The sequence below is a fragment of the Nannospalax galili genome, unplaced genomic scaffold, assembly GCF_000622305.1.
Source record: "Nannospalax galili isolate Female #2095 unplaced genomic scaffold, S.galili_v1.0 scaffold31, whole genome shotgun sequence".
Taxonomy (NCBI): domain Eukaryota; kingdom Metazoa; phylum Chordata; class Mammalia; order Rodentia; family Spalacidae; genus Nannospalax; species Nannospalax galili.
Genome location: NW_008332149.1, coordinates 3,294,043 through 3,320,981, shown reverse-complemented (window position 1 = coordinate 3,320,981; position 26,939 = coordinate 3,294,043). Strand labels below are relative to the sequence as shown.

Genomic DNA, 26,939 nt, shown 5'->3' with positions numbered 1-26,939 from the left:
GCTGTATACTGGTAGGGGAATACAACATGCATAATAATAAAATGGTGTCTCTGACACAATCAGAGGAAATAGGAACAATAACTCCTGAAAATAGTAAAGAGGGTTTCTGAGTAGAAGAATCCTGATGAACCTCTCCTTCACCCTGAAATACAGTGACACAGGTTGACCTGGTGATGGAGAAGGTGCACAGAACATATAGATCATTTTAAGACATTAGCTGGACACTGTGGTAAACCCAAGGAGGTTATATTCTACCCTTTAGCCAATACCTGCCACACGGCCAACTCTCAGTTAATTTGTTCCTATCCTTCCTTGGCCTTCTAGAAAAGTCCTGAGTGCTAACCTCAGGCTTCATCTTCATTAGAAAAGCAATTTAGTCTGAGAACAGTGATGCCTGATCATTGCCAGTCTTTATAATACTTTGGAAAGCTGAGGACTGACCAACAAAGTCAAGGTCCTTGGAGGAATAAAGCATTCTGTCTTTCCTCTTAGATGTGGAAAACCTTGTATGCTTTGACCTCTGTTCATTTGAACACCATGGTCCCAAAGCTGGACGAATTCTACACCCATGTTTTTTTTCCATGTTTCCCTTCAGTGTTTTGGAAGCCTTGGATGGGGGAAGATCAAAAAGTTCTGGTCTTGTTGGGTGACTGACCAGGGCTCTCTGTCAGGGGCAAGGAATGAGAAGCTTGCACATGAAGGGCAGGACAACGTACAAACAGGGCTGTAAAGAAACCCTCACTCTTTCTTCAACTCAAAACTCCTGCGGTTGGATAATGACACCTCCCCTGAGGGCTCCATCAGCATCTCATGTGCTGTCCATGCTGTGCAGGAATAGGTTTGGGAAACCTCTTTCATCTTTACTCTGACCTAAAAGTGACAGTGCAGCTTAAAGGATCGGGCGAAAGTTCAGTTGTCTTCTAGCTTTTCATTTCCAAATTTTCCCAAGAAGCTTACCCGGATTCTGCATCTCCCCAGCCACCTCCACCTACTGTGTAGTCTTCCTCAGGTCCCACCCACAGTACCCCAGGAAGCCTCAAGCTCTGATCTCTGGCATCAGCCTCAAGAATTTGCCTCATTCAAATTACTCACCAGCTTCTTTAATAATGCATGGGGGAGTTCCAATCTGAGGATTTTTCTAAACTTTGCCTGCACCAATTTGAGTTTCCTTTCTATTTCTTTTGAGAAAAGCAGGCCTGTCTTCTCCCACAAGTACCTTGCAAACCAACTAGCCCTGAGCCCTCACAGCCCCTGCTCCAGGCTGTAGTCTGTCCATGCTCTTGCCCAGGTATCACACTCCTGGCAACTATCTTCCACAGTCCACCCTGCCCAGCACAGAAAATATTAAGAAAATAAATCACAGTATATATACTCATCTGTCAAGGATGGACTGACTTCCAAGTCTTCCTGAAATCCTTCTGTGGTCATTGAGGTCCACATTTGATATCTCATTTCCTTGATAGAGTATGTGTAGGAAAACTGCTAGAGATTTCAAGATTGTCTGTCATTCACTGTATAGTCCTATGGTTGGCTTTAGTAATGAATAATTTATCATGGGTTCTGAATTAGCATGTGAGATAAGTAATGTAAGCTCACAAGGCTTAGGTTTAACATGCACGTCCAGTATTTTATTAGAATTCAGGGATATTTAGCAGCATATTCTTTTTTCCTAAAATAGATGCCCCTGAAATATCTGCCTTTTACCAGTCTTTACAAATGGTGAGCATAAGGAGAGTTATGGTTCTTCATTTTCTATAATAAGGTACTTAATAAGAGCAGGTCCTGAAACAAGTGTTTAGTTAACCATAGTGTTGCTAGATCAAGACTAAGTGCCTTTCAAAGAAAAGACTAGAAATTAGAAGTCTTAAATTCTAATAATTCTTGACTAGGAAGAATTAAGTGCCTTTCAAAAAAGGCCTACAAGTTAGAAGTGACATGATTTTGGCTAAACATAGCATATCGTGCGCTCGTGAGTGACATTGTGCTCAGTAATCATGCCTCTGAAGTAAAAGTTGGGAGTTATGAGCTTAAAATTAAAGAGATGACAATTTGGAGGAAAGTTCCATTGGGAAAATGGTGGGATACTCATCACTCAGCATGGATCTATGTCTGTTTAGCATGAGCAAGGAGATGTTCTGGGGTTTTGATCAACAATGTTATTTTACTGCATACAAGCAGACTCTTCTTGACCCATGTGGAAGACCCAGGGCCATTTTGCCTTATATGTGTCTCTTCCCACCTGCATGTAGCCCAGTTTCGTGAGGTGTGGTTCCCTCCCTTCCAAGTGCAGTGTGTTCAGGTGCAGTGAGTGGATCCTCAGGTACTCGTTCATGGAAACTCTAAGGCGAAGTGGAAAGTTTGTAGATATTGAAATGGAATAGAAATGTGGAAGAAAGGAGTGTGAATTCCACACGTAGATTTGAGCACTTTTGTAATCTAACATATCTAAGCTTTGAATTTTGTCATCTCTGAAATGAGGATAGTAACATTTTATAATATTATCTTGAGGACAATATCATTGAACTTTTTAAACATGACAGTATCTTTATTTTAGTCCCATGTCATTGAATTTCTTAATGACAAGGTGCACACCTAGACTTAAATGATTGATGCGAGGTTTGTGGCAGTGATTGAGATGATGATCCTTTAGAATTCTGAAAATTAAAGGACTTATTATTTGATATTTTTATTCTTTGAGAATTGCATACATGTATGCAATGAATTTTGGTCCATGTTCATTCCCCGTTTAACTTCTCCTGGATAATCCCTACATCCCTCTCCCATTTCCATGTATCTCCTTTTTTTAAATAACAAAATGAGTCCAATTAATGCTGCCAATATAGTGCATGGCTATGGGGCCATCATCTGGGGTGTGGTCAACCTAGCAGGGGTCACATCCCTAAAAAAGTCTCTTTTTCCCTTCCCCAGCAGCCATCAATGGCCAACAGCTCCTCAGCTAAGAGTGTTGCCTCATAGGCCTGTCTTCCATCCATGCTAGAATGTTGAATAGCTGGATCTTGTGCACGTCTTGTTCAGGAAACCAGTTTCTTTGAGTTCATGAGAACAATTTTTTATTCAAGACACGAGGGAGAAAGTTGAACTGGAGTTAATTTTCCTATCATTCTTTAAACTCCCAGCACTTGGGAGGCAGAGACAGGCAGATCTTTGTGAGTTCAAGCTCAGCCTGGTCTACATAGTGAGTTCCAGGACAGCTGGGGCTACAAGGAGACCCTTTCTCAAAAAGACAAACAAAACAAAAAAAAACCCTGATAAACTCCTAGGAAGACCAACCAAGGGAAAGTACACTAAGAACACATAACTTACTAGCATCAGAAAATAAAGATACTAAAAATATTTTAAAAAACAATAGCAAAATACAGATTTATGCTAATAGCAAAACCCCAGATTTATACTAATTCAACAATGTAAATATAATTTACATTGTTGTTAAATTCCTTGCAAACCACTGTTCACCAAAATGGATAAAAGATAGAGTGGAAGATTAACTTGTGATTAAAACTCTGTACAGTAAAAAAGATCCCAACTTAGATTGCTTCATTTTTACTGTCCCCAAACACTCCTCAACTGATTCTGTCAGACTATTCAAACAAGTCATAAAATAATCCCCCTAACAAAATCTGACAAAGATATTGCAGGGATTGAAATTAAATGCCAATATTTCTCAAGCACAGAGACAACCTTCCTAAATAAATTCGCAAGTTGACATTAGTAATACGTTAAAAAAAGAATTTGAATTATCCTAGAATTAAAAAGTTGATTTAACAATTGAAAATAAAACATTGCAGCTAGTCATGCTGAGAAAATAAAAAAGAATTCTGTATGATTATCTAACTGGATGTAGAAAAAGCAAGTCTTTCAGCATAGAATTTGTTATTAAACTGGGAATCTAATATAATTTCCCTCATCTGACAAAAAGCATCTATAAAACATCCACTGCAGGGGCTGGAGAGATGGCTCAGCGGTTAAGAACACTGAGACTGTTCTTGCAGAAGACCTGGGTTCGAATCCCAGCACCCACGTGGCAGCTAACAACTGTCCACAACTCCAGTTCCAGGGGATCTGACAGCCTCTTCTGTCTTCTGCGGGCATTGCATAACATGGGAGTACTTACTTACCTACATGCAGGTGATACATGCATACACATAAAATAAAAATATTAAATAAAAAATTAAAAAAATTCCACTGCAGGGGCTGGAAAGATGGCTCAGCGGTTAAGAACACTGACTGCTCTTGCAGAGGACCCAGGTTTGATTCCCAGCACTCACATGGTGGCTAACAACCATCCTTAACTCCAGTTCCCTCTTCTGACCTCTGTGGCTTTGCATGATACGGGTGTACTTACATTTTAATATTTTAATAAATATTAAAAAAAATTCCACTGCAAATGTCATCCTTCATGGTATGGAACAGAATACTTACTTGTCTTTAGTTTGGGTTATAAATATCATGAAGAAATGTCTGTCTCCACTGTAACTTTAGTGCAATTAGATAAGAAGAAATAAAAGATGGAAAATAAAATTATTTTAATGTGTAGATGACATATGTGCTGGTTAGTTTTTGTCAAACACAAACCCAAGCATACCTGGTAAGAAGGAACCTCGACTAAGAAATTCCCCAGATCAGATTGGCTTATGGCCATGTCTGTGGGGCATTGTTTCAATTGATAATTAATGTGGGAGGGCGCAGCCCACTGCGGGCAGTGCCATCCCTATGTTGGTGGACCTGGGTGGTATAAGAAAAGTACCTGAGCAAACTAGAGGGAGCAAATCAGTAAGCAGCACTCCTCCATGATTTTGGCTTCAGCTCCTGTCTCCAGGTTCCTACCCTGAGTTCTTGCTCTGACTTCCTTCAGTGATGAATTGTAACCTGTAAACCACATAAACCCTTTCCTCCTCCCAAGTTGGTTTTGGACAGTGTTTTATTACAGCATCAAAGAAACAAAGTAGGACAATATGATTTTCTTAAAGTCAATAAAATGTCCTAGAAATAGTAAACTAATGTTTCCAGAGGTTCAAGATCATAAGATACAAGGTCAATATGATAAATTAGTTGCATATTTATACTGGAAAGAGGCAATTAGAAATTTTTAAAATGCCATTTATACTGGCATCGATTTAGGAATCTATAAGTAATAAGAAAATGTAAAACCTATATTTTTTAATTAAAAATATTATTTAAAGAAGACTTACTAAGTAGAAGTATATGCCATGTTCATGAATTGGATGATCCAGCACTACTAAGATATCAGTTTTCCCTAAGTTAAACTACTGAGTCAACATAATTACATTTTTAGAATATGTGTAGAAAGTTAAAAGTTGATTATAAATTTCATCTGAAAATTCAAAGACTCTAGAATGGCCAAACAATTTGAAGTGCTCAAAGTACCTATTTTTTAAAGAGTTATTGAAAACCATAGTGATCTAGTTTAAGAATATAGAAGTAGTGGTAGGATGGCTCAGAGGGTAGAGGCACTTTGCCATCAAGCCTGATGACCTAGGTTTGATCTTCCAGACCAACATGGTGGATGAAGAGAACTGACTCCCATGACTTGTTTTATGATCCTCACAAGCTCTGACTGACAACCATGGCGTGTGTGTGTGTGTGTGTGTGTGTGTGTGTGTGTGTGTGTACAAATAAATAATGTAATAAAAAATTTAAAGGAGCAAAGAATAGAGAGGTAAGCTAAAGGAACAGAATAGTGTCATGAAATAAACTCACATATATGGTTGCTTAATTTTGACCTAGATGCCAAGGTAATTTATTGGTGAGAGATTGAAATCAATGATAATAAAAAAAAAAATCTCAAAGAAAAAAACAGAACTTTTACTTGTAACTCACACCATATACAAAAACTAATTCAAAATTGATCAGACACTAAAAATAAAAGCTAAATCTCTGGATGATAATATATAGAAGAATATCTTCAGTACTTCAGAATAGGCAAAGATTTCTTAGAGGGATGATGTAGTGCCAACAATAAAAGACAAATGATAAATTAAATTTCACCAAAATTCTTTTCTTTCGGCTCTTCCAAAGACATTTAAAATATTAAAAGTCAAGTCACAGATGGAAGGAAAATATTTTCAATTCATGTATTTCATAAAGGACTTCTTACAGATCAATGATTTAACAAGTGAACCCAGGGTCTCATGACACGGAGATGTGACTCAGCAGTAGAGGGTATAGTACTACTCCACATGCAAAATGACTTAGATATAATTTTTAGCACTGGGAAAAAAGACAACCCAATAAAAATGTAGGCAAAAGACTGTTCACATAAGGAAGGGCAATGTAAGTAAGTATATGAAAAGGTCCTCTGTTACTGATCAGCAGGAAAATACAAATTAAAACTATACAAGATGTCTTTTCACAACTGCATAACTAAATTAAAGAAAACTGATTAGGTCAAACGTTGACAGAATGTGCAACAGAGTAAAAATCTCAAATATTGGTAGTGGAAGTATGAGTTCATTTAACCACCTAGAAAATTGATTTCTTATAAAAATCAGTTCTGTTCTTGCCCTACTCCCCAGCAGGTCCATTTCCTGGGTATTTACCAAGAGACGTAAAGGCATGCGTCCACTGAAGAGTTGGTACACAGTATTTAAACAGTGATGTTATTCCTAATAATTCCAAACCAGAAACTAAATACTAAAGTTTATCAATAAGAGAATAGATGACAATTAAAAGTAAGCTTCTGATACATAGCCACATAGATTATTACAAAGATGCTATATTGGGAAAAAGAAGCCAGACACAAAAGAGTGAGTGCGGTAGTATTCTGTGTGAAGTCCAAGAATTGTAAACAGCTTTGGGAGTAAAAATCAGGGTATTTGTCCAGCGGTCGGGAGGGGTGGGGGACAACCAAAACTGGGAAGAGATCAGCCTGAAAGGGCTCAAACAGAACTTTTTGTTCTGTATCTTTACAGAGTCTTGTTCACATGAGTGTCTATTTTGGGGAGGACTTAAGCCTTATTAATGAATAGGAACATGTCCTGCTAGAATTTTTTTGTGTGCACATCAAAACACACACACACACACACACACACACACACACACACACACACACACCCACCCATACACCACAACTGCAGCATCACTGCCTGGAATTATAGGGTGAGAAATTCCTCCAGATGCAGGTGTTTTTCGGCCTATAGTTTGATGGTATCATGGTTAATCTCATTGTCACCTTGAGCTCTAGATTTATCTGGGAGGCAAGCCTCTGGGCATGCTATGAAGGATTATCTTAATCAGGTTAATTGAGGTAGGAAGACCTGCCCACCATGAGTGGTACTACTCCTTGGGCTAGGATCCTAGACTATACAAACAAAGGACATGAACTGAGCACCAGCATGCATTACTCTCCACTTCCTTACTCTGGATTCAATGTGAGCATCTGCCTCAAGCTCCTGGTGCTGTGACTTCCCCATCATGATGAGCTGTAACCTTGAGTTGTGAACCAAAATAAGCCATCTCTTCCTTAAGTTGCTTCTTGTCAGGGCATTTTACCACAGCAACAGGAAAAGTGACCAATACAGATGGCCTTTCATTACTGAATAACAGCTGCTTTATGCAGGGGCAACTGAGGTTGAAATCAGGCTACAGGTTGTCACCCTTCTCAGGGTAGAAATGTGGACTCTTATTCAATTTCAAGGTGTTGACGTCATCATTCTATCACTTTTGACCATCTGAAAGAATGTCTTGGGAAGTCTCTAGGGAAGTTTCTCACTTCAACTCAATGTGCAGGTTCTCCATGTCCCATATGTGCAGTGTTAAGCTCATTGCAGGAAAGCAGTCTTGTGGGTAGACCAGATGACTGACTTGACATGCGGCTTGATTGCTATTGTTTTTCTTATACCAAATTTTACTGAATCGATGACCTACTTCGCCAGGGCAGTGCACAAACCAACTGCCATCCCCGAGCCTCATCTCAAAGTTGTGGACTTGGATCAGTGACTAGAAGGGCACATCAGCATCCTGATTTCCAACTCTTTTCTAGAAACTGACTGACAAGACTGGAGCTGATGGAATGGATTCAGGAAAAGGTCTCTGAAGGGCACAGTGAAGGAAGCTCAGACTCTCTCAGATAGTCTCCTGTTGATCATTTATTGTGGACAATATTCATTCTACACCAGAGAGGGGCACAGGCACTGGGACTCAAAGCTCCCAGTTTGTGTTACCTGCCTGGTAGTCTCATTCTTTGTAGTTAGGGGATGGCACAGGGAGGCCAAAATCAGCACGTCAGGAAAAAACAGAATAAAAAGTTGACCACTTCTAAAATTAACCTGATCTCTATCATCATGCACCTGCCAAATTCTGGGTGAGAGTGGCACAGTCCTGGTCAATTCTCCCTCATTATTGGATGTTTGGTTTGGGATTTTTTTTTTTTTTTTGGCTTTGTATACTTTTATTTAGCTGAATAGAACTGAATAAACTTTTTATTGGGCTTTTATACATTTCGTACAACAGACATCTGGGTACAAATGTTGGATAAGACTTAACATGTATGGCAGAATACATGAGGTCCTGGCAGGGGGGATGGATTGGGGAGGTGGCTCTAAATTTCATTATTGGATGTTTGAATCTGACCCTTGCTATCATCTAAATGTATCCTCCCAAATTTGTGTGTTGAACACTAATTACCAGTGGAATGACCTTAGGAAGTGGGGACTTTGGAAGATGCTCACGAAGGCAGAGCACTATTGTATAGAAAAGAAGCCCCAGGAGCTACCTTGTCACTGTGCCACTTGTACGATGTCAGGAAAGATGGTACCACCTAGGGACTAGGAAGGACTTTCCCTAGACATCAATTCAGCCTTGGACTTCTCAGCTTCTGGAACTGTATGAAATAAATGTTTGTTGTTTATAAGTCATCCACTCTATAGTATTGTGTTGTAGCAACCTTAGTAGATTAATTTAATAAGCAATACAAGCATCAGAAGTTAAAGACAAAGGACAATTGCTCATCTAGGGAAAGATATAGAATTTCATAAAGTCAAAGAAAGTGATTGCAGGATTGCTGGTGGTGCACAGGAAGCTGGCAGTTCAGTGAGGTATCAATTGAGGATGGGCAAATGTATTTGGATGAGGCTAGCTGCTTTGCTTCAGATGGCGTAGATTTAAACCTCAGAGTATTATGAGTCGTGGATGAGAGACATGAATGCTTTAGCAGGACACGAGCTTTCAAGCTGTAGTATCTTGTTTTCTTCTCATTCCAAAGGCCACCTCCTTCCATGCCCCGGGTAGAGCTATACATGGTTACTGGAAAGGTGCTGACTGCTTGGGGGGCGGAGGGTCTCTGCCACTGGATACAGAAAAGCTGTCCCTGGCTGCTCACCTTGGGCAGGCAGTAAAGGTCTGTGTATTAGTTTCATTTCTGTTGGTGTGATAAAATACCCTGACCAAAAAAACAAACAAACAACAACAACAACAAAACAAAACTGCGAAGGAGAGAAAGGTTTTTCTGTAGCTCTGATCTTCAGCCTACAGCCCATCCTAGTACGGAATTTAAGGCGGCAGGAAGGTGAACAGCTGGTCACACCCACAGTCGAGAGCTGAGAGTTTTGCTTCCTGCTCAGCAAAACTTTCTTCACTACAGAAATAGTCCTCCACAGACTTGCTCACAGGCCAACCTGATCTAAATAGCCCCTCACAAAGACACTTCCCAGGTGAGTCTTCATTGTGTTCAGTTGGTAAAACTAACCATTACAGACTACATATCTGTCAACCCAAATGTGCCTTTGGGAAGTATAACGTCTACTGATAAATTTCCCAGAGCCTGCAGGTTAAAGGTGGGGTGGATTCAGGGAGTGAAGTTGGAAGGCAACAGAGAAAGTTCCAGCAAAAAGCAAGTGAACACACTTACGCAGACTACAAATGACAAAGCCTCTGAAGAAAAGGGACTGTCTGGCTCCATGGAGTAATGTGTTTGCCCACAAGGTAGACTGGAAACAGTTTTCCCTGATCTGTGGCTGATCTGAATAATGGAGGGACTGGCAAATGGTGGGCCAGCCTCGCTGGGTTTATTTCCTTGTGTTGGAATCACACTTTAATTTTCCCTGCCTTGTAGAGAGCTCATGGAAGACTGCTTAGATACAAAGGACTCCGACGTCTCCTCAGCCTCAAAGGGACTCTGCTTGGCATCTAGCTTTGCAGTCTCTCTAATCATAAGAAATACTTTGAACAGGAAACAAGAACAGGAGCCCCTGAGCAGGAAAGCATCTAGCTTCCTTGGTCTAACTGATCAGTTAGCACCTCTCCTCAAGAGCCCCGATGCTCATTCTATTATTATTATTATTATTATTATTATTGCTTTTTGAGACTTTATACATGAGTATTATATTTACATAATTTTCATCCCTTTCTCTTCTCCCACCAATTCCTCTCACCCCCCTCAAATTCATGACTTCTTTTAGTATAATTGTTAGATATATTACTTTTAAACATATATACAACCTACTGAATCTATTTAGTAGTGCTCTTATGTACATGTGTTTAGTGCTGAGCACTTGGGATTGGATAACCTATCAGGGAGCTCATCCTTGGAGAAAACTGATTCTCCCTCTTTTTGTATTGATTGCCTGTAGCTGTTCATCTAGAGGGGCAATCTTGTGAAACATCCCCCATCCACATTGGCATGTTGACTGATATCATTATGTAGCCCCTGCTTAGGTGGCCATATTGTTAAGATTTCACGGGTGCACTTCCCTGTCATATCTAGAGGAACTATCTCATAAGACACTTTTGGTCCTTAGCACCCACAACTCCAGTTTTTTCTTTAAATCATTTTGAAGACTTATTTACTTTTTGTGTATGAATGTGTGCCTGCAGGAGTTCATGTGTACCGTGTGCATGCAAAAACCCATGGAGACCAGAAGAAGATGTCAGATCCTCTGGAACTGGAGTTATAGGCAGTTATGAGTCACTCTGTGGGTGCTGGGAACCAAATCCTGATCTGCAGGAGTAGTAAGTGCTCTTAATCACTGAGCCACCTCTCTAGCCCCTAAACCATTTTTAAATAAATCAAGAAATTCTCTTGTCACTGCTTTTCCTGTTTTGCAAAGGTTCCTGGTAGAGATGTTTTGTTTTTTATCACACTGGGGACAATTTCTCCTAGTGTCCTGTGGTGTGAGTCTTCCAGTCCTGCTGATGGGTTAAACTGCCAGGTAGCTGACAGTTTTGATATTTATGATGTTTATTTTCCTCTGTCTTGTGTTCAGAATCATAGTAGGAATGGGAAACTTACATTTAACTTAAACTGTCTCTGGCCTGTGCATCTGTTTGGGTACAAGGTGTGTTCAGATTTCATGGGCATCATGCCAAGTAGTGGACCTGAACATAAAATTTAAGCTTGCTGTTTGCACACAGGAAGTGTTTGGCATTTATTGTCTTGTTTAAATCTCACAATGAGATATCTATTCTTATCCTATTTTGCAGATGAAAACTAAGGGTTAAGTATTCTGCTCAAAGTCACACAGCTAGTAAGTAGTGAAGTCAGACTCTAAACACACAGATACTATTTTATATAAGTATCTACCTATCTTATGAACTCAATCCTTCAGTAGTTGTGGGGATTGGTTTTTCTGCCTCCTACAGACACTAAGTCTTTAGATGCTCAATTTCCTTTTATGAAGTGGAATCATATTTGCATGCTACTTTGTACGACTTCCTGAATGCCTTAAATCTCCTCCTATGACCTGGAATACCTAACGCAATGTAAACGCTAATTTATTGTGTAGGGAATATTGTGAGGAAAAAAGTTCGTACATGTTCAGTACAAATGCAGTATTTTTTCAAATTTTTTTTATTTTTATGTGTATGAGGGTTTTATCTGCATGTATACAAGTGCATAATGTGCTTGCAGCATCTGCAGAGGCCAGATGGGATGCCAGATCCCCAGGAACTGGAATTACTGATGGTTTTTACCCACCATGTGGGTGCTGGGAACCTAACCCTAGTCCACTATAAGAACAGCGGGTGCTCTTAACCATTGACCCATCTCTCCAGCCCCGTTTTTCCAAATATTTTTGATCTTTAATGGGTTGAATTCACAAATGCAAACTCTACAGATAGAAAGGGCTGACTGAATTTAGGTCAAAATATTGTCGGCAAAGAAATCTCCAGTTGACGATTCCTGCAACTGTGTTCTTCCTCAACTTTGTACAAAAATGTTTTATTATTTTCATGCTTGAAGGATGGGTTTCATTGGTGGTAGTTTTCAAAGGAAAAGAAACTATCAAAGTCTTTGGTTTAGCATTTTTTGAGCCTGGGAAATTCATGCAGAATTCCCAAAAATGGTAGAGTCACAGGTTGCATGTGAATGAAGAGGAGAGGGATGAATCATTTTCACTCTTAAAAATTAGCTATGCTTGGGGCTAGAGAGATGGCTCAGTGGTTAAGAGCACTGGCTGCTCTTGCAGAAGACCCAGGTTCGATTCCCAGGACATACATGACCGCTAACAACTGTCCATAACTCCAGTTGGAGGGGAACCGAAACCCTCTTCTGACCATCATGGGCATTGTACAACACTAGTGTGTTTACATATGTGCATGCAACACACTCATACACATACAATAAAAACAATAAAGTATTTTTTTAAAACAGAAATAGCTATGCTTGGGACAGTAAGATGGCTTGGTGTGGGTAAAGACTTGAGAACCTGGGTTTGATCCACAGAACCCACATGGTAGAAGGAGATACTGATTTCCACTAGTAGGCCTCTGATATCTGTACATGCACTCTGCCCCCCCCAATAAATAAATAAATATACATAAAAGAATAGCTACATTAGAAAAATAAGATAGCAGTAAAGCACCTGGAATATGTTCTGGTCTAAGATCTGGACCAGGCAACCCAGATAGTGTCATTTATTTCCACCTGGGTTGCCTGGTCCAGATCTTAGATCAGAACGTATTTTAGCCCTTTCTGACTGAGTCTATGTTTTCAGAATTTGCAGTGGCTTGAATTTTGTAATCTGAGAAATCAGTCCAGTGCCTTGGGAGATGCCGCTCCTCATTCTCTTCTGATCTTCCTAGTGCCTCTCAGCTGGAGTTCATTGTGCTTGAATAATGAGCCCATGTTCCGGTAGGGTTCCTTCACTGTCTTTTCTTGAGGAACTCTACTTCTGTTTTCTGGTTAACCAAATCACTATCATCATAAAAATGCAATTTAAAGGCTTCGCAATTATAATACTTATTTGTCTCTGAAGCCAAAGCCAGCACTTTATGGTCATTAGTGTCTTTCTCTAGCTGGTGTGCAGAGCCCTGATACATAGAGGGTGTGCCTGTGGTGGTGGAGCTTTTACACTGGAAGGAGGTGAGGACTGGGAGACTTGGATTTGTGCTTCCTTTGTAAGGTGGTCAGACTTGCCTGATAACCCAGTGGGTGGCTATAGAATACTGATCACTTTGATGATGTCTCTAATTTTGCATTTGCTCCTGAAAAATGTAATTTTCTTGGCAGTTTGCCATTATTAACTAGGTTAATTAGTTAATATTAAAATACAGGCACAAAATCATTTATAAAATGTATCCATGAAGTTGTTTTTTTGTTGGGTTTTTTTGGTCTTTTTGAGACAGGGTCTCCCTGTAGCCCCACCTGTCCTGGGACTCACTATGTAGACCAGGCTGGCCTTGAACTCACAGAGATCCGCCTGCCTCTGCCTCCCAAGTGCTGGGACTACAGGTGTGCGCCAAAAGAATATAATTATTACTATAAAATAGCAATATTAATAAATATTAATATTGTTCTATTGACATTGACCCCAGCTTTCTTATGTCTAATATGTACCTAGTATCATTTTCTGTTCTGTGATTATCTATACCCTATGTGTTATGTATGCCTTTAAAATTTATTTTTAGTTAAGGAGATAACTTCAATTATGTTATCTTTATTAAAATATGAGGACTTATTTATAACATTTTATATACTTTATCTTCTTGTATTATTTTCATGTTTGCATTTTCTTTTTCTTTGAATTTTATAAACTGATTTTAACACATGTGGTTAACAAAGTCTTGAGTTAATAACTTTTTCTTTCTTCTGAGCAATGTAAGCATATCAAATGCTTTTGGTCTGATCAGTACAATTCTGACTTACTAGTTTTGTCTGGTGCTTTCATTCCAAGCCTTACTTTTATTCCTTTTATCCAGCAAAGCCACACACGTGTGCATAGTACAACCAGATGTATGTCAAGGTCAGTATGTTTGCTTCTTTTTCCTTTATCTCAATCGTTCCACTTTCTGCTAAACTATATCCTTTAAATTTCCTTAATTTTTATTCTGGAAAAATCTATTATTTTAAAATTTTCTGTATTTGACTTCATTTTTGGAAGAGAGCTATATTCAGTATAGGATTCTAGTCTGGCAGTTTTTCCTTCTGAGCCTTAAAGATACTGTTTTTTGGTCTTCTAGCGTTAGTTTAGGGGTTCATCTGTATCTGTGCTGCTGTTACTGCTCCTGGTTGCTGCTTCATGGTACATTTCTCTTCCTTGCTAGATACTTTTGACATTTGGTTTTTCTTTTATGTCCTAAAGTTTACAATTATATTTCTAGGCATATATTTTCTTTTCCATATCTTAAGATTCATTTGGCTTTATACATATCAGGTTTGTGCCTTTCAATATGTGGAGATGTCTTTAGATATTATGAATTCAAATATTATTTTTTTTCTCCATTCTGTTGATCATTTCTTCTAATTTACAGCTCCGGTTAGATATTTGTTAGACTTTTTTATCCTACTTACCCATTTCTCTCTGTTTTTCAACATATATGTACACATGTATGTTTGTGCATATGTATATACATGAGTGCAGGTGCCTGGGATGGCCGGAAGAGGGCATTGGATCCCCTGAAGCTGGAGTTTCTGGCAGTTGTGCACTACCCAGTGTGGATGCTTGGAACCAAACTGTTATCCCCTGGAGGAGCAGAAACACTCTTCGCTGCTGAGGCATTTCTCCAGCCCCTACCCATGTCTCTTAACTTTTCCTTTGTATTTTTCTTTCCTCTTTCTTTGTTGTCTTTTAGCTGAAGTTCAGAAAAACAGTGAGTCTTCCAGTTCACTGATTCTATTTCATCTTTGTCTCACATGTTACTTACTCTGAGTTTTAAATTTAAAATTTTCTGGTTTTCACTTATGGAAATTCTCCTTGGCCTTTACAACATTCACTTTATCGTTCCTTTATGATGTGTGTCTTGATCTTACCTCCTGGCTTCTCTATAGTCTCCTGAAGCTTACTGAATATAGCAATTTTATAGTCTCTGTGTTGTTGTTAGGAAATCCAAGGTTGTGGTGAGTCGACTTGTCTTGTGTGCTCACTCAAGTTGCTGGAATCTTTTGTGACTTGGTTTTCTTACTAGAACTTTCTCTTTGAGGAATATTTTGAGGTCTGGGTCAAAGGTGAATTCTTCTAAGAGAGGAAATTTGTCAACTGCATCAGAACGTGATCTCTCAGGACATCTCAAAGCTAATTCTCCACTTAAAGATTTTTAGAGACCATACAAGAATCATAAACTGGACAATAAAACCCTCTGACAGTTGACTGGTAGTTCTGAGGTCTCTGCACCCAGAGATGGAGGTGGGAAGGTCTCTGTGCTGGCCGTCTTCAGGGTGGACCTCTGCTCTTCCTGTTGAGCAGGTGGTTTAGTCTTCAGGGCCTGAGATACCCAGGTTCTTCCATGACATTCTCCATCTTGAACAGCCTGAGCCTTTGTCCTCCTTCACTCTTTCAGTATCTCTGGGGACAGGGCCTTCACAGCGACTCTGGGCCCAGCCTGGCCTGGCGCTTTGCTTATGCCTGAAGTTCTTGTTCTCCTTCAAGGGAAACCTTGGTCTCATTAGTTTTCTATCAATGCAGTGATGTGTTAAAGGGGATTGATTTTAGTTTTATCCAATATTTGGTCACTTGAAAGATCATGTATATTCTTTCACACTGCTTCAGTTAGAAGCTCTGAGTTTAGAAATTGTTGGGTGTTTCGATCCTGGGAAAAGAGGAGTAATTATACTTAAAAGTGGATGGGTCTGAGTTTGAACCCAGCTTTGACATTCAGTATTTCTAAACATCTGTTTCCTAGCTTTACAGATGGCAGCCCGTTACATTTTTTGTGCTGGGTTCTGTTTACAAAGTGCTTTTCCACAGATGTCATTCTCTCCATTTGACAAATGGATGAGGTCACTGTGGGGGACGCCACACTGATTAAGAACCCAAGTCTTCAAACACCTATAAGGTTCTGCTTTTGTGACAATGCTGACTTGGATCAAATGGTTTAAGATAAGCCAGCAAGTGGATTTCGGCTTCTTGCCCAGGCACGTCATCACTTAGACACAATATTGAGAGAGATTTAGAACCTGAGGCTGGCTTTCTGGTAAATTCCGTGTATTTTCTTTCCCAAATTTAGCATGGCCATCCAGACTTAAAAAATCCACAGTTCTCACATAAACAGAGTATTAATCTGTTTCGATTTAAATATAATAGAGGACAGAAGTGAGGCTCTTTGACCTGTTCAAGGTCGGTTTTCCTTGGACTATGTGAGGTGATTATGGGTATTCTTTGGTTATAGGAAGAATATTTACAAGAAAACAAAAACAAAACAGAAGTTGGGAATCTCTGGACACCACACATTAGGCGCTATACTTGGGAATGTCTGAGACTGCAGTTTTTAGTAACTGAAAAAAAATGACCTGGTTTAGCTCAGGATGTAACATCAAGTCTGTCTCCTTCCTCTTCCCATTATACAGTATGCGTTTTTATGAGACAGTCTGTAACCTAAGCTGGTCTGAAACTTCCTATGTAGCCCAGGCTGGCCTTGACCTCAAGGCAGTCCTCCTTCTCAGTCTGCTGAATGCTAAGATTACAGATGTGAGCCACCATACCTTGCTCATTTCACTATGTAATGCTTAGGGGAAGATCAGATGGGGTATAAACCCAGCACCCACCTATCATAGACTTCTCTGTTGGTCATAGATCACAAGGGAAGTGCATCTACTTTATGAAAAGCTCATGGGTATCCCCTTCCTATGCGGGCCGAGCACCCCATAGAATTGAAGAGTTGGTTTTCCCTGACAAATCATACAATAGGTATTAATGATGTGGGTTCTTTGAGAGTGGCAGAGCCTTTTTTGGCTCTTGGTGGGAATAACTCAGGAAGCTAAGGTGCTGGACTTCCATAGCCATCACCACTGCAGGCCAGCGGCTTCTGAGTTTGTTGTCTCACAACCAGGAAGAGTAAGGAAACATGGACAAGGAATGGGCAGAGAGGACGCAGATTTATACAGAAAGACAGGGAGCTCCTGACAGTGGAGAGTGGAGGAGTTCCCAAGAGGAGCACGGTACCTGCCCAGTAGTCTTTATGGATCTTAAGCAGGAACTGAATGGAAACATAGGTAATCTTGATGGAAATTCATCACTTTTGAGCACATCTCTGTCTGAGCCAATAAGGAGTCCATATACCCTTTGCTGTTCCTGCAGTCCAATCAGAGACTCAATCATCCATTTAGGAGAGGGTTCACATGTACTATGTAACTAGTCATGATCCACCATGGGTCCCCCTCTTACTGCCCAAGGGATGGTATGTCCTGTCCCACAACAGTATCTGGAAGGTGGAAGCTAATCTTCAGACAGTGGCACCATATGACCTGTATAAGCTTCTCCAGAATGCCTTCTCCAAATACAGGAAATCAGATAGCACATGGAGCAAGTCTAAGTTTTTTTTGGCTATTCCCTAATGTACACATTGCCATTCAAACTTCATCATTAAATTTATGCTACACTAAGGTATTTCAAAGTAAAATAAAAGCATTTTCCATTAGAATATTATCTTTGCCTGAATCCTGCCCAGGCTTTTATCAGCTTTCCTCCAAGGCATACTGGAAAGGTAATTTCTTTGCTTTGAAGGTTTAGTCTCATATTTATGTTTCAGATCATTGTGGCAAATCATCAGGGCTGGAAAAAGAAGTTGTTCTGAGGCTTTAGACCTGCTGTAGATAAGGATGCTCTGATATGCGAAGTCACTTCCCATCTTCCTAGCTAGTCACCCACAGCACTCTCCAGAGCCAGGAAGAACATTTCTGATTCCTGATAAGAGATTTTCAGCAAACCCTGGGGTGGATGGGGGAAGACAAGGTGAATTCTGCTTAAAAGCATATTAGTCTAAAAACCTACTGAAAAATTACACATACAGTATCTCTATGTGAATCCATGTGTACAGCTGAAGGCCACTTATCAAGAAACACTGCCAGACAGGAGAAACCTCCTTTTGAGTTGTTGGCCAGGGTAGTCCAAGAGACTCCCAAAATTACACAGGCTATTGCCACAGCCCTTGATTCCCTCCCAGAACTTAAGATAAGACCCTATTGCTGAAGACAGGACACACTTCAGACACAGGAGTTGGATCAATGGAGCTGGAGCTGACCTGGAAGCCACCTCCCCTGAAGGCTAGCTCTCATAGCTTTGGAGAGCACTATGCAAGCTGCTAAGGGAGAGTAACAATCAAAAATCCAACTCCATCTTTAAGGCCTAATAACCACAACAATGACCAGCACAGCAAACTATATTAGGGCAGTAGTGGCAATTTTATCTTGGGGTAATCAACAGCTACTTAGTTAAAGTCCACTCAGTGGGAGGAAACTCATGTGTGGTACTGTAAATAGAGCCAAATACACATGGCGGGAGAGGTCATAGATGTTAGGAAAAAAAAAAAAACCCAAGGCTGTTACATCCCTAAACAAATGTAATCCCTTACTATGTGCAAAACATGGATTCCTATATTTACAGACAAGTATCACAGTCATCATCAACGAAGCTCCCTTATGCAACAGATGGAGATTATTACAGTGTTTCACAATTTGTCACACACAGACATTGTGAATTTCCCAACACCAGCCGACACATCTACAATGCAATCTCTATACCTAAAGCTCACAGAACATAGGAGAACAAGGAGTAGAAAGAACACTAATGCATCTCTCAGCTCTCATCAATGAAGCTCCCTCATGCAACTGAAAGTCATGAACACAAAAGGCCACAAATGGCCAAAGCATAGAGAATAAGAGTCTGCAGAGTGTGGGTCCTTGGACAGGACTCCTATATTAACCCCACCCACCCAGGACTCAGGGAACATTGCAGAAGAAGGGGTGGAAAGATTGTAAGAGCCAGGGAGGAGGTGCATGGCCATATGAAATAGAGTCCTACAGGTTCCTGGGAACTTGCTGTTATGAACCTACAGCAATGGTGTCAGTGTGCACAAGACCAATGCAAATTCAAGCAGACAAAACCCCAGCATAGAACTGCGGAAATTGGCAGCAGGCCCTAATCTTAACTGAAGAACTATTGGCAGCTGATATTGCTGGGTGAGGAAGAGCTGAGCTTAAAGGGAAGGACTCTAGATAGGCTGACTAGACCTCAGTGGATGACCTTGCACTGAGACATCTGGGGACACTAAATTGACTCTATAGGCCTTAAGACAAATGGCAGAATATATGAAATCCAGTGGGGGGGAGGGAGCTATGGGAGAGTGCCCATGGGGAACGGGATATAAAGATTATTAAGATACTCTATATGAAATACACAAAAATTCAATAAAATTTACAAAAATAAACGTTCTCAATTCCTATCTGCTGATGCTTTCTCGCCTGGTCATTTTCCACGTGCAGGATTGGCACCTCGAGCACATTGACAAGAATAAGCACTGTCCTCCCTCAGTCCTTCCTTCACACTACCATTCACTCTTCCAAGGCATTCTTTGTGTTTTGCTTCTGAGCTGGTTCTTTATTCAGAACAGAAAATTCTCTTTGAAGATACAAATGAGGTTCCACAGGAGTTTGCTGTCTGATCGTCCTTGTTTGTGTCCTACCTGTTACCGGAAATGATGAACATCTTGGTTCATTTTTTTTCTCATTGTTCACGCTTAAAAAAGACTATAAGATCACTTCCACCATGAGATGAGATGGTATGGTCATGCCTTTATGTCCCCAAAGACCTTGGCCTATTGCCAGCATATTTAATAGAATTAGGTTGTGTTTGTGGAAGGAGTAAATTATATCCACTATATCTATATTCACTTGGACATCACATGTGGATGCCTTATTTTGTCAGCAGTGTGTTGGATGTTTGCAATTCAATGGTGATTTTAATGGGCACATGTCCACTGGGGTGTCAAAGTAAATACACATCTAATAGTGTTGGAACAGCAGTAATGTTATGGTCTGTGGCTTTTGCTCTATTTAAAAAGAATCACAGTTTCTTAAAGGCTATATGAACATTAGGTAAATAACTGAAACTTTCTATTTCTCACCAATCAAATAGTCTAATGACTGTGTCATTGTGTTGTTCTGTAGATGAAGAAGCAAAGTAACACAAGCTCCAAGCACAGGATAGGCAGCTAGAGCCACCTGACTGCCTGGCTGTCTTCCTTTAGATGGGATATGCTTGGTATTTGCTAAAGTTCATGTACTTTCTACTTTTTTCCAAGTGTCCTTTTCCAGCATCCTCTTCTGACCTCTGTACACATTGCATGACATGGGTACACTTACATACATACTCATAGACATGAAATAAAAATGAATTTTTTAAAAAGGCTACTTGGCCAGGCGTGGTGGCACATACCTTTAATCCCAGCACTTGGGAGGCAGAGGCAGAGGCAGGCAGATCTCTGTGAGTTTATGGTCAGCCTGGTCTACATAGTGAGTTCCAGGAGAGCTGGGGCTACAGAGAGACCCTGTCTCAAAAAGACTGAAAAAAAAAAAAAAAGATACTTCCCAGCAGTAGGTATGGGCTCCCTCCACTTCTATAGGGCCTCAGTTCATTTCATATTTCTGGGGTTGTATCCACCAGGTCCACTTGACTGGCCTCCTTCAGTAGTCCAGGATTGTTCTCTACACCCCTGTGGATAGGAGAGGTAAGTGAGAGAGACTTCAGAAGTCTCTGACTTCATCTGTCTTCGCTCATGAACTTTATCCTAGCAAATGGCTCCCAGTATCTTATCCATATACTGATTCTTGTTGAATCTTAAGGATAATGATGCTAGAGTAAATAATGCCACTGGAAGCTGTTGGCCACCTGAGCATGCCTTGACTCACAGGCAGCTCTCTGAAAGGCTGAATTCATTCAACCCCTGGTTTCTAGACAACTAAGCCTTATTCTTTGCCTCTCAGGCTCCAGACTTCCATGAAATTTCTTGTGTTAATTTCAGTTTTCCTTTCCCCAATGAAACTCTTCCAGGGTAGAAACTAGATCTGGGGGATCTTAGCTGGGTTAAAATTATGAATTGAAATTACCAATTGAGAAACTAATCATGTAAGCCAGTATAATAGTGCATACCTGTAACCTCAGAACTTGGGAGGTAGAGGCAGAAGGATCAGGAGTTCAAAGTCATCATTGGCTACATAGTAAGTGTGAGGCCAGCTTAGGCTACATGAGGAAATATATATCAGTGTATATTTCCACTGCCTTGGAAATATACAGGAGAGGGAGAGGGAAGGGAGAAGGGAAGAGGAAGAGGAGAAGAGGGATGGAGGGTCATATTTAAATTAGGTTCTAATACATTGAATTCATTTCTGGAGTCCAGGAGATGCTTACTGGGATGCATCACTTGGTCACTTGCCAAAGCTAAAGGTAGGAAATGAGTGAGCTCCAGCTACCAAGAACTGTGATGAACACTTTGCAGTTTCCCATTCTCTAGTCCTCATAGTACCTTGGAGAGCCAAGTATCACTAACCCCATTATGCAGATAGGGAAATGCAGCCCCAAGAGGCGAACTCATTCAGGACTCCATGATAGAGTTGGGTACTCCACGTGCTCAGTCCTCCAGAGCCACAATTCCTCCCTCAGTGGCAACTCACTACAAAGAAGCAAAAGGGTTTTAGAAAGCAGTGTAATTCTTGACCTGAGTGTCTGGCATAATAGCAGAGAGGCCAGAAAAGGTTTGACTCTAGCATCCAGCTTCTCACTTCCCTCCATGGACGTGGCACAGTGATTTCTTGTGGTCTGCCTGTCATTGAAGGCAAGATGATGAATCTCAGAGATGCCAACTTACTTAGGATCATGCATTATCTTAAAGATAGGAAGCCAGGTCCTTGACAGTCAACACACTCTGCTCCTCATGATGCAATGGTGGGCATGCTTGTTGTCCATGCCCTTGACTTTGGAAGGTCCTGTCCAGCTGCCTTGTGGCCTCTACAGAACACCCTTCAACATAGTCATTCAACTTCCTGGCATCGCCCTTCTCCCCCTTGGAGAAAGAGACCCCAAGCCTTGGAGCACATCACATGGAATGTTCACATAGATTGCCTTATTAAAGCACGATTCTATTTTCAGTGCTAGGAATTGTTTAACTGGAAAATTTATTATAGTTAGCAAAAATGGAAAATGCAAAGTCTAATAGTCATTTTTTTAATTACAAGCCAATTTTAATTAACTCAAGTTTGAATACATCTTATAGTCAGTATAATAAGAAAGGAAATGTTTTCCCTATGTTTTCTTCTAATAGTTGTAGAGTTTTAGGTCTTCTATTAAGATCTTTGATCCATTTTGAATTTATTTTTTATACAGGGTAAAAGAAAGGGATCTTCTAGTTCCATTCTTCCACATGTAGAAATCGCCTTTCCCAACATTACTTGTTAAAGATTTTTTCAATCTAAGTTTTTGACACTTTGTCAAACATTTGGTTGCTGTAGGCAGCTGTGTGGGTTTAATTTGGGATCCTCTGTTCCATTGACCAGTGTGTCTGTTTTTGTGCTGGCACCGTGCAGGTTTTGTTACTGTTGTTCTGTAATGTAGCTTTAAATCAGGTATTGTACTGTTTCCAACGTTGTTCGTATTGCTCAGGATGGCCTTGGCTATCTGGAGGCTGTAAGCGCACATCTGAATCTTAGGATTGTTTTCTCCATTTATGAGAAGATTCATTTGTTTTTAAAGAGTCTTTTTCAGAGCTGGTTTTTGCACTTCTTAAATCATTTAAGTCAGACTTGGTTTAAAGTCATCTGGGAAGCAAGGGAAAGCCACATTATTGTACCTAAACTAGCTCAATAAATTGACTTTTCTTTGCAAGAGAAGAGCTAATTTACCTTGGTGGCTGGGAGAGAAATCAGTGATTGCTGCTCAGTCTCACCAGGGAGGCAGAGAGTGCTGTCACAGGATGGACCCAGCAGCCCCTCTTGGACCATTTCTCTTGATTATGATGCTCTCCCTACTCCCTCTCACTGTGAACAGAAAATGAGCATCCACATTCCAGAATCAAAGTGGGAAACTCTCACCTTCCAACTTCTTCCTAGCCAAAAGCGTCTTGGCTACTCACAGGCAGATCCACTTGTCAATATTTATAGTCAGCTGCTTCCAGCCAAGAAAAACTGCAAGAGGCTCTGAAAGCCAGAGCCAGGATGCTGTTCTCACAATCACCACGCCCACTTTTCCGTCTGTATGTAGTAAGTGGACATCATCTAACTGGTTTCAAGGTGAAATCAGGGCCTCTCGGTCTCCCTAAGCTTCTCAGCTGGGTGTGTTGTTTTGAGAAAATGGGATGTACCATGGTTAGAGTTGGAAAGTTTGTCTTTGGTGATCTTCCTATTTTCTTGCTGTCCTAAGTGAATTTGAATCTGACCTTTGGTGGTGGAGAGTCCTGGAATCTCAGAACAGGGTGGTTCATGGAACACTGTGTCCTGGTCCCAAATTTCTTGTGTCACGGGGAATACTGTTAATTTAGCCATGACTTGGTGGGGCCTATTATAATGAAAAGGTAAAGTAGAGAGAACAGAGCTCTCAATTTTGCAGGTGTGACTCCTAGGAATCCCCTCAGAAGTCCCCTGTCAAAGAGCATTATATCATTCCATAAATCTCAACAAGAGAGTGACAAGCATAAGGTTTAGCATGAAATTGGCATGTTATCCTGTCACCTAGAAAAGGGCATGGAGCAGTGTTTAAAAATACTGCCCACTGACTCAATAGCGTGTGTCAAAGGAAACTGGCTTCTGCCAGATGCCCCTAGGCTCTCTAAGGTATTGCAGTCTACCTTTACAAATAACTGGGAATTCCTCCTCCTCTGCAGAGGTAGAAAACTCAATACTTAGAAGAGGCTGTGACCTGGGTGCTGCCTCCCACTGGGTGGGAGAACAGGTCCTTGCACTCGGAATGAGGCAAAGCCCATGGTTCTATGGCTGATGGTGACACTGCCAATGAGAGAGCTCTTGAGTGGCTGAGGTCAAGTGGAGGTTGGGGACCTCCCTTCTAGCCAGGTAGCACCTTCCTTCTCTTGTCTCTTGAAGGTGCCAAAGTGCAGGTAGAATTGGTTGCTTGAGCTGATGACTCATCTGTCTTAAAGTCTCCAAGTCAATTCTTACTTGGGCTGCATACAAATTCCTGCACCACATCCATTCTGTATTCATTGACTTTTTAAATACGCTGTTTGTTTTCCTGAGCTGCCAATTTGGCAACACCCTGAGAGGCCTCTCCTCCGATTCCAGTGCTGGAGACTTTCATCCATAACCCAAATAAAGCCCCCCCGGGGTTGTCTTTTCTGCTCCTCATACTTAGTGTAATTAGGTGGATAGACTTACTAAGCCGACTCACTTGAATAAAGGCCATTATTCCTCCTGTGAGAGCTCAGGATGAAATCAGAGCCAATAAGAGCCAGCTGTCCAGTCTTCCCACTCCCACAACCCCACGGGAGAATACAAATGAATAGAAAGAACAAAGTATGTGTGGATGGGAATCAAGAAACAATTGCACTTGCTAGGATGGTGGCCAAATGGGTCCACTTTAGAACACTGTGGAAATCACTTAATACCTTTCTGTCATCCTAGGATGCCATCCAGGGCAGGGGTAGGCAATGCGGTGTCTCACATACTCTCCCATCAGGCATAAATTCAGTCTGTATCTGCTTTGCTTTGCTGTTTGTGTGCTGGTCCTATTCAAAAGAGTCCCAGCACATAGACTGCATTTATAAATTGTTTCCTTACTTTTGGGGGGAATCTATTCTAACCTCGTTTGCTTTGGTTGCGGAAACACTCCTAACTAGATCCCTTTTAAGTAGATGCCTAATTTCCAGGGATAATTTGGAAAGGCTGAAAGTTTTTTGTTATAATGTACTATAACCATATTGACCTTGAACTTAAACTCCTAATCGAGTCCTGGGTTTTGTTTTGTTTGCTGAATATTGCATCCTAAGGATTGCTCATATTGCTACATAATATTTTCATGTTGCTTCCCTGCCCACTGGAGATGTTACAAGTGGCTGATTTACGCCTCTGATGAATCATTTTCAGTTTTCCACCTTGATAAACAACTTTAAGGAGAACATGTTCTACTTTTACCTCTGAAGTTTATACTACTTTCTTGGGATAAAGATCTATAAAGATGATGACCAATGCTTTTCAGATTGCAATGTGTATATAGATCCTTTGGAAATACTCTGAAGCCAATTCTCACTAGGTTTAAGGCCAGCCTGGGAGTCTGTATTTGTAACAAACTATTGAGTGCCACTTGGGTTATGGCTCCAGCTTTGGTCAGTCCCTTAAAGTTGGTATACTGACAGAGTATTTGTAAGACCTGTTCTACCAAAGTCATTGTGTGGGCTGGTTGTTCAGGAACTCGGCATTCTCAGAAGTATGTTCCAGTCAAGAAGGTTTGGAAAGTCTGTCATCCAGGGAAGGTGAACAGCTGAGACATATGGCCTCAACAAAAGCCTCTCAACTCGGTCATGGCTATCATTACAACCACCAGTGAGTTTGAATACTCATACAGGAATGCGTATATTCAAACTCAGACACACAGATACCTACAATCCAGAGGCAACTCTAGACTTCTGTAGACAGACTGTCTGGCAATAGGACCTGTCTACCAGCAGTTTTTTAGCTTTACCATCGAATAAAAATTATTACATGTACAACCAGGGTTGAGGACGATTGTTCGAAGCCCTCAGAGACTGATCTTAAATCTTACTAAGCTCTAACTGTGTTCTTTTTTCATTGTCTATTCTTTAATGGATACAATATGTGTATCTATTTATAGGGTGGACTTTGCTAATTTAATACTTGTAAACAGTATATAATGATCAAGTCAGGTAATTAGCATTTCCACCTCTTAAAATGCTTAGTATTTTGTGTATACCTTTGGATACTTCTGGTTATGCTGAAATGTATAGCAGAGCATTGTAGACTCTCATTACCTGACTGTGCTATATAGAACCTTAGAACCAATTCTTTCTATGTAACTGTTGCTGCAGCTGTCTTTATTCTTCCTTCCTTCCTGTTTGAGCCACTGGTAACTTGTTTTCCTCTCTGCTGTGAGGCCAAATTTTTTGGATTGTAAGTATGAGTGAAGATACATGCTTTTGTCTTCGTGCTGGTTAGTTTCAACTGTCAACTTGACACAATCCAGAACTACCTGGGAGGAGAGTCTTGGACTGAGGAATTATCTAGGTTGGGTTGGCCTGTGGGTATGTCTGTGGTAGAATGCCTTGATTGCTAATTTATGTAGGACGATCCAGCCCACTGTGGGTGTCACTACTCCCTAGGCAGGGCATCCTGCACAGTACAGGAAAGGAGCAAGCTAGCTGGCAGTAAGCAAGGATCTGTGCATTTATTCTCTCTGCTCCTGACTGTGAATGTGATGCTTTAAGTGCCTCCCCTCAACACCCTCAGCAATGGACTCTAATCAGGAACTATGAGGCAAATAAACCCTTTTTTCCTAAGTTGCTTTTTGTCAGGGTGTTTGTCACAGGAACAGAAATGAAACTGGGACAGTCTTCCTCTGACACCTTTATTTCACTGTTAATGCTCACACAATGTGATTCATCTATGTTGTCACAAGTGGCTTGATGAAAACTTGAGTTTGTGTTTACTGTATCCAGCCCCCATGATTTTAATAATGGATGTAGGACAGCTGTGGGTTATTCTGAAATAAAGTGACCATTGTTTTTAAGAGAAAGCA

At 40.7% G+C, this 26,939-nt stretch overlaps 1 protein-coding gene across 1 annotated transcript in view; it reads left to right on the top strand.

Moving 5' to 3' along the window:
- Positions 1 to 26,939, top strand: part of Plpp4 (phospholipid phosphatase 4) — a 133,419-nt gene that overhangs the window by 90,124 nt on the left and 16,356 nt on the right. The window lies entirely within an intron of this gene.